This window comes from Lichenostomus cassidix, chromosome 1, assembly GCF_008360975.1.
Source record: "Lichenostomus cassidix isolate B80296 chromosome 1, HeHo_3.0, whole genome shotgun sequence".
In the NCBI taxonomy this organism is placed as follows: Eukaryota; Metazoa; Chordata; class Aves; order Passeriformes; family Meliphagidae; genus Lichenostomus; species Lichenostomus cassidix.
In genome coordinates this window covers 114,793,881-114,801,876 of record NC_139479.1, presented here as the reverse complement: position 1 = coordinate 114,801,876, position 7,996 = coordinate 114,793,881, and the positions used below count along the sequence as shown (strand labels likewise).

Genomic DNA, 7,996 nt, shown 5'->3' with positions numbered 1-7,996 from the left:
TGCCACATGTAGGTAAAATAAAATAGAGGTTAGAAACTGGTCTTTTCTGTAGGGAAGAAATCTTGTGTCTTCCTTGAGAAATTGCCAGAGAGAGCAGAAAGCAGTGCAGGAACAGAGCAATCTCAGAGCAGTCCCTGCACAACCATCCTTTTAAGACACAGTGGGATTAATGTTTGTAAACTTTAATCTGTCCCTGAGCAGGTAACAGGTCTTGTGCAGGTTCTTGTAGAATAATGATTTCTCTCAAGAATGTCTGAAAATGTGTCTTGTCTGTATCTGTAGCTGGTACCTTGTGAATTGTTTTCCCACTGTTAACATGGGGGAAAAAAGCCTTAGAGCCTATCCACTAATCAAAGAGTTTCGAATTTCTACCTCAATAATATGTATTAAATATCAAAGAGCTTGCATTAGTGAATGTTTCCAGAATGGATAACTTACCACCACCAGATACCCTGTGTTCTCCTTTACTTGGAAGTAGGACAACTGAAATACAAAGTCAAGTTTATTTGCACAGAGAAACCTGTTAATGACTGTCACCATTAGTCACCACTTGATGTAGAGGGAGTTGGTGTGGAAAGAGAAAGCAAATATAATGGGGAATGAGATATTTCCAGTCATTTACACAGGTGGCCCAAGCCTTGAGTACTTTAAAGTGCCTGTTTCACTGCACTTTGTTTGAACTTAGGCTCAAATTTTGCTTTTTGTTTCCCCCACGTTATTACAACATTACCAAGGAAACATTTGCTTTAAAGCACCTCTGTTTCAGCTGTGCTAGAGCCTGACTAGAGGAAATCAGGGAATCCTATTTCCTACCCAGCTCCAGTGATCAGCGCCATGTGCAGCCTTGTCTGCCTGACTTCTGCTTGGGCGCCCAAATATCTTCTCCTCAGCTCCCCTCAAATAAACACTAAATCAGAGCAGCAATTATTTCCAGATACACTCTCAGGAAGAGCTGAAAATAATTTTGTTAACAGGCTTCTCAACAAATGCTGAGAAACGTTGGGAAGCATCCCTTTGTTTTCCAAAGTGTAAACTGCTTTTCCAGCAGTGTTCTGTCAGTTAACTGGCTAAAACCTCATCCAGCAAATCTTCCCAGTGACCATTTGGAATTTGCTGAAAAATAAACATTTTGACTCTTAGGTAGGACTAAAGGTTTGGCCATTGGTCTACATGTGATTAGGGTTATAATGTTGCAGTGAATAAGCACAGATTCCCAGCAAAAATTCACTATTCTAGGGAATACAAACCAATATTTGCTGGAGTAGGAGCCTCTAATTTTACCAGATATCAAAACTAGAAAATAAGGGCTGTTAAATTGAATAGCTTTCTTGTGCTTGCTCCAAATATTCAGCAGGAATTCACTGGGCTCATGAACACCCATGGTAGACATCCAGTCTGTTACCAGTGCTGATATCCAGTGGGGAAATTGAGCCAAAATGGCTTGCCAGAAAATAGTTTCTGTAAATCACTTAAAGATGAAGGTAATTTCTCCCTCTGCCCTTCATGAAATATCACTATTTATTTAATAACTTTCCATTTCTTTCCATTTCTTTGTTTTAATACAAAATGTAGCCAAGCATGGTTCTGAAACAATTGTATTTTCACAAATAGAAAAATAAGGTGTTGGAATGATTGAACATAAAAGTTCAAAAAACATAAACATAAAAGTGAACATAATGATTTAATAGTAGTGGCGGCTGTGTCAAAAGTATTTCACAATTGGTCTACATTTATGAAAGAAGTTACTTTTGACAATCTGAGATGTGTGATGTGTTTATATTCTCCTTTTCTCCCCAGCTTTGAATTGGAAATCCTTGCAGCAAGTGGAAGACGCACCTTCACAAGATGAATCTTGCCTTATACTTAGAGGTAGGGAGGCTCCTGAAAATCACTTTTTTTGCTCCATATGAGTATCCAAAAACCCCTTCTGAAGGTGTTGAAGGTCAGTGGGTTTAGAGGAACAAAGCGGCGAGTTGCAGCGTTTTCCCTCTTTGTCACATGAAAGGCACACGCTGATGAGGGCTCTGCTGGCTGGACAGATCTCCCAGGATCTCTGGCAGCTCCTGGGCTTGGCTTGCTGTGTGCACAGCTTTGTTGTTTCTCTGCCAGGACACACACACAGGCACTCACGTGTTCTCTGCTGGCTCCTGCTTGCTCACCCTCCCTGCATGGCTCCTTCTCCCAAGCTGCTCCTCTTCAGCATTCCTGCCTCAAACCTGCTCCTCTTGTCCCCCTGTCTGCTGGCCAGATGTGCCTTTGACAGGCTCTCTAGGTGCTCTCCCTTTTCCCTGAGAAGAGGTTTAGATCATTGCTGAGCCCCTTCCTTGCCTCTCTGTGCCATCAATGTCCTTACAGCAAACATCCTGAGAGATTTTCAGATTTATTTTTGTGCCAGACTCCGAGTGATATTTGCATTAAGAGCATGTTTGTTGTAGACACAAATTCATATGTTCTATAGCTAAAATTCATATAGCCATACAGATCTCCCCACAGGTTGATGTTTACGGCCACAGGATCAATAAGGACATTATTTATTCAGTGTTTGCATAAACACTTTTGTCAAGTCTACCTGTCCTCTGTTGTTTCCCTTATGCCGAAGTTAAAAGACAAGGATGTTCAGGGGAATGTAGGGTTTGAAGAGAATTCCTGGCTTTTTATTGCCTGAATTCTGATTCTTTTGGTGTATTTTGCTTCCTTTAGGCATCAGCTGCACTGCTGGGGACAATAGGTTTTCCACATGACCCAGCAGCCCTGAAGTACAAATGGAGAAAACAAAACTAATCCCTAAATTTTAGATTTTTATAAAATTTCTGACATATCCCAGCCCGAGATTCAGTGGATCGCAATCCATGCCTGCCTTTTGAAATCATGTAAAGATAACAGAGAAATCAGAAAAAGTTGTGTTTTGAAATGTTATATGAACTCAAATATGCAAGTTAATCTCTTTTTCATGGGATGTGAAGCTTTGAATTGGATTGTTACTTTTTCTTTCTGTGCTCTGCGTTGATCTTTGTGAATTCGGTAATGAAATGAAAAATATGCATTTTTACAGGATGTTAGAGGAAAGCAGGTGGCATCTGAATATTAAATATATTCTGTGAAAAGCTGCTGTATCCAAGACACTTCAAATACCCCACTTAGAAGGTTTTCAGGGGTCTGGCTGGAAGAATAAATGGGTAAAAGAATAGGACAGTGTAAAGGAAGGTAGTTTTTCCCTTCTCTGGCCAATATTCTTGCAGCAGTTCTCATTTCAGAGATGCAATCTCACATGTAAAACTTCCGCTTTGGAGGTGCATTATTTGATGGTCTAGACAGACTATATCCTGTGTCTGTAATGAGAATCAAAGCCACATTTTTTGCTGTTGTATATTTGGCCACAACTGACGTGCAGGTTAATTATACTGAGCACAGCATTTATTTAAAAAAATTAATTAATTTCTTCTGTGAATGCTTTGGCTTATCTATGACTGTGAAAATGAAGAGGGGACAAATCTTTAGGAATATTACCTTTCGTGTGGTAACAGAAACATAATTCCCATTAGGTGAACCTTTACATTATTACTGGTTTTTCAATTCCTTTTCAGTGGAAACATTGGCTCTGACATTGGCCACACTTTATGTGCGTTATTCCTTATCCTCTTTATATGTCCAGGCAAGCTGTCAGGGACAGAGAAATCTTTATCTCTGGCTGATAAAACCAGACATAACCACCCTCAAATGATTTAGATCATGTGGACTACTCATACCAACTAACAGCTGCTTGCCTGGAGTTTCAAAAATCTTCCTGGTGGAGAAAATGTCCAGTCTGCCACTGTTTTATATGAGAAAGAAATAAAATCTGGAAGTGATGGCAACGAAGACTCACTCTTTGGATGAGCAGTGGGGAGCAGTTGCTGCAGTTCTGAACTGAAATATTTTTATCTCAACCAAAAGTATGCCCAGTTTTTAATGCCTTGGGCTCAGATTTTTAAATGGTCTATAACCAATTATTCCTCTGAAAATCTCTTCCCAGTTAATAAATACTGATATTTGGAAAAAATGGGTAACACAAATGGTTCATTTGGGGCTCTGTGCAGAGACAGCAGAGTGCTTCTGGAAGGTCCTCTCCACTTCCATGGCTGAGGTTGAAAAAGTAACTCTGAGCCTCTGTATGTGTGAAAAGCTCTTTTCACCTTGTACTGGATAAAAGTATTGTACTCTTCTCACTGTAAGCAGTTATAACTCCTTGGGAAATGTATTGATGCTTTAATCAGTCAATGAGCAGTGTTAGTGATCAAAGAGCCAGATCTGTGGTGTTATGGCTCTTTGAAATACTAAACAGTTATATTGCTTGGAATTAATTTGGTTAAATGTTCTTTTTGCATCCTCACACTTTGTATTTTCAAAAATAGTCCCTTTTTTCCTTTTCTTTCACTTATGTTTCCTATACCTTTTCCCTGAGTGAAACCATAAATTAGAACTTAAAAAAAACCAACTTTGCATGGCTCTCCTTCTGGCTAGAATTTTTGGAAACTTCCAAGAAGATGCCTGGTAGCTGGGAGATGACACTTTTTTCTGGCTACAAGTAGCTTTAGAATTGACATTCTGGAGCACTGGAGTTTCTTTATCTTATCCAATGGGAACATTTTCAGTTTTTACATAATTCCAGGAAGAAATAAATGTCATCACTGAACTCCAGAGAGCAACTGGGGCTAAATGCACTCCTTGATCCTAGGAGGAAAAAGGGGGAGGGAGAATCAGTCATCAACAGGAACTAGACAAAGCTTTAGTGGGTTGTTTTCCAGCTGTTCCCAGCTACATTTAAGAGGGTACCAGTCTAAACCAGTCCCGTTGTGAAACTGCTTCAATTTACATTTGACATCAGGGTAGCTACTGGCTGGGAAGATTCATTAACACAGGCGAACTGAGAAGCAGATCCTCTCCTCCCTCCAGGACTGCAGAGCAGCAGCTCAGGCTGAGCATTTCCTTTGGAAGGGGTTGGTCCAAACCCGCAGACTGGAACAGGGAGGAGTTCCCCTCCTTCTGGAAGAGAAAAGGCAGATGACAAGGAAAGCCAGGCCAAAGCAGATCATAATGTTCCCAGAGAGTTGTAACTTCATGGTGTCTCGACCACTTCCACTTTTTCACTTTTCTCCAAGATAACACTGACAGAATCCCCAGTTCTTTTTTTTCTCCTTTTCTGACGTTTGTGTTCCTTAGCCTTTTCCCAGAATACAGTTGTTGGTTTCTCTTTTACCACAGTGTTTTCTATTATCTTTTAATTCAGTCCAAGGCTGACTATTGGCAGTATGAATAACCTTTTCCCTTAACTCTTTTCCATTAACCTCGGTCCACACCACACACATGGTGCTTCATGATCAGGTCTGGCGCCTGCAGGTGCTTCTTGTGTCACAAAACAGGAGTGGAATTCCACTAGAATTGTCTTATTCAAATTTTTTCCATCACACATATTTTTAGGCGTTTTGCACCTTTTGATTTAATTTAATATTTTTTTCTGTTTGGTTTGTGTTTGTTTTGCTGCTAAAAAAACTGTGTTGCTGATGGAATGGCAGGAGTTATTTTCCTGGAGAAGTCTTTAAAGAGAGGGGTTAGGCAGAGATTTCTTAAAACAGGGAACTCCCACAGTTTTTGGAAGTTAAATCAATGATCATCTTTCCTCAGAAGTTGCCTCCTCTTTCTGTCTCAGGGTTTTTGGCCTCCTTGGGGATGGTATTCCAAGGAAAACACCAATATTTCTGCTACCTGGCTCTTACCCAAGCCCTCAAATGAAGTAAATTTGAATTAGAAATGCTGGTACTTCTTTCTTTTTTACACATATTTTTAAAATGTTGCTGAATTATTTTCAATGAAGTGTAGACTGCTAAACCACTTTGTTAAGCGGAATTAACATTTCCTTCCACTTTCTATAAATTAGGAACACAATTTAGCTGTTACTAGAATTTAGCAGTTTTCAGTTAAAGAGAATTCAACGGTTTTTCAGACTTCTTGTTCTGAATATAACTTTTTTTTTTTTTTGGAAAGAGAAGTATAATTCTAATGATGTTTCCAAATGCTTACAGTGCTTTTTATACATATTCTTTCTTTCTTTTTTTTTGTGTCGTCATAAGGGGAACTGGCCAGTGTGCATTTTTTCCCTGCCACTTCTCTACTTCATGGACTCAACCACTGGAATCTATAAAATGAAGGGAAGAGCCTCATGTCATAGACGAGTTTTCAAACAATCAGGAAGTAACATAACTAACCTCAAAAAATTCAAAATCAGGGCAATGTGCTTTAGATATTTGCATGTAGCTCACTGGCTATCTCTGCATTGTTTGGACTTGGTTGGAATCATTGTGGATGCAAATTTAATTTCATTTCAGGATTCTCCCAGTGTTGGGGGAATGGGGGAGCCAATTCCTCCCCCCATCCCTGTTTTTAATGATTATTTGGCCTTGCTTTGGGGGCACTTTGGCTTCCTAGTATAATGCTTAGGCATAATTTGAAATTTTCACCAAGTCCGAGGAAAATAAACTGTACATGTCCATACAAAAATATACAGGTTTAAAAAAAAATGCCACCCCATTTTTTTCCTTTTAAAAATATTCTGAACCAAGTTTTGGGTGGATCATGTGGCAATCCAAATAATGAAGACATGTACTTTCCATGTACACATTTTGTGTGTAGAACTGCCCCAGGTTCTTATTGAAGCAGGACAGAAATTGGAGCATTTATGAGCTGTTATGGCTTTGTGAGAGAATTTAAACATATTTTTAAAATGATGAATGCAGTTCCCTTCTCTTTACGTCCGACGAGTAAAGCTATTTGGACAGCATCTGCTTTTTTTACTGCCTTGAATCGAGTCAATCAAGTCTTTTGTGCAAGATCTTCTGAATGTAAATTCACACCAGGGATGTGGCTTAGCGCAGTAGAAGGTGACTGAGAAAGAAGTTAGGAAACTTAGGAAAAATCTTGTTTTAGCTCGGGTTTCTTTTTCTTTGAGCTGCTGAAATTGTGTTCTAGCAAATATTTTCAAAGAAGATACTACAAATAGTCTTTGGGGGTTTTGTAACCCTTTTTTTCAGCAGCAATTAAGGCACACCATGAACTTTATCTTCCTAAAACCAATTTCTTTAATTTATAAAAAATAATATAACTATTGGTAAAATAAATTACATCTTTTTGGAATTACGATTCTCTTAGTAGAAATCATGGACTTAACATTTATGAAGGCATTAGTGAGGAATTAAGGCTTAATTTCATTGGTATGATTTTGTTTACTTTTTTTTTTTTTAATTTAGTTTTCAATTTTTCTTTTTATGGTCTTTGTGCGGTATAGATATTGAAATATTCCTGGCTGCAACCAGTCAAGACTGGGAAAAGCAGATCTGAAAGCATTTTATTCAGGTGATTTATAGTTTAAAACAACAATCACAAATAAAATACTGCCTTCATGGCAGCCTCTACAACCAAAATTTCCACAACTGCGAAGAATGAGGTAGAAAATACATGGAGATCAAAATGTCATCTTGTTCCATTTCTGCTCTGAAATCTTTAAGGAGCTTTCAAGAGGAAGAAGTGTTGGTAGCAAGGAGTTGCAGAGATCTCCAGTGTCAGCCTAACAGGATCTGATCAGCCCTGGCAGGCAGTCTGTGCTCCCTGGTGGAATCTGGAAAAACCAGCCTGGGAAGGCTGAAAATAACAATCATTGTTCCCTTTTATCAAAATCTGCTTCTTTCATCATCCTCTCCTCACTTCAGACCTGCAGGTTTGGGTTTGCAGCTAAACCCAAGCCTAACAAAGCCATGGATCTACAGTGTCAGGAAACAATCCATGTTTGGGGTAATGTCTCTTTCTCCATAGCAAGTTTTGGCTGTAGCTGTGCTGGGGTAACAAAGTAGGAAATGGGGAGTGTCCAGAAAAATCCTCTGGGAAAACTAATGGGAAAACCAAAGCAGCCCTGTCCTCAGGTGTTGGGCTTTGGAACTGGAGTAGAGCCAAAAAAAGGAGGAGTGTT

The 7,996-nt window shown here is 39.2% G+C and overlaps 1 long non-coding RNA gene across 1 annotated transcript in view; it reads left to right on the top strand.

Annotated features, from left to right (window-relative positions):
• Positions 1–1,869, top strand: part of LOC146445649 (uncharacterized) — a 30,561-nt gene extending 28,692 nt beyond the window's left edge. Inside the window, exon 4 of the long non-coding RNA XR_014855708.1 lies at positions 1,798–1,869. This is a non-coding gene — a long non-coding RNA (uncharacterized LOC146445649). The remainder of the gene's footprint in view (positions 1–1,797) is intronic.
• Positions 1,870–7,996: the final 6,127 nt, after the last annotated feature.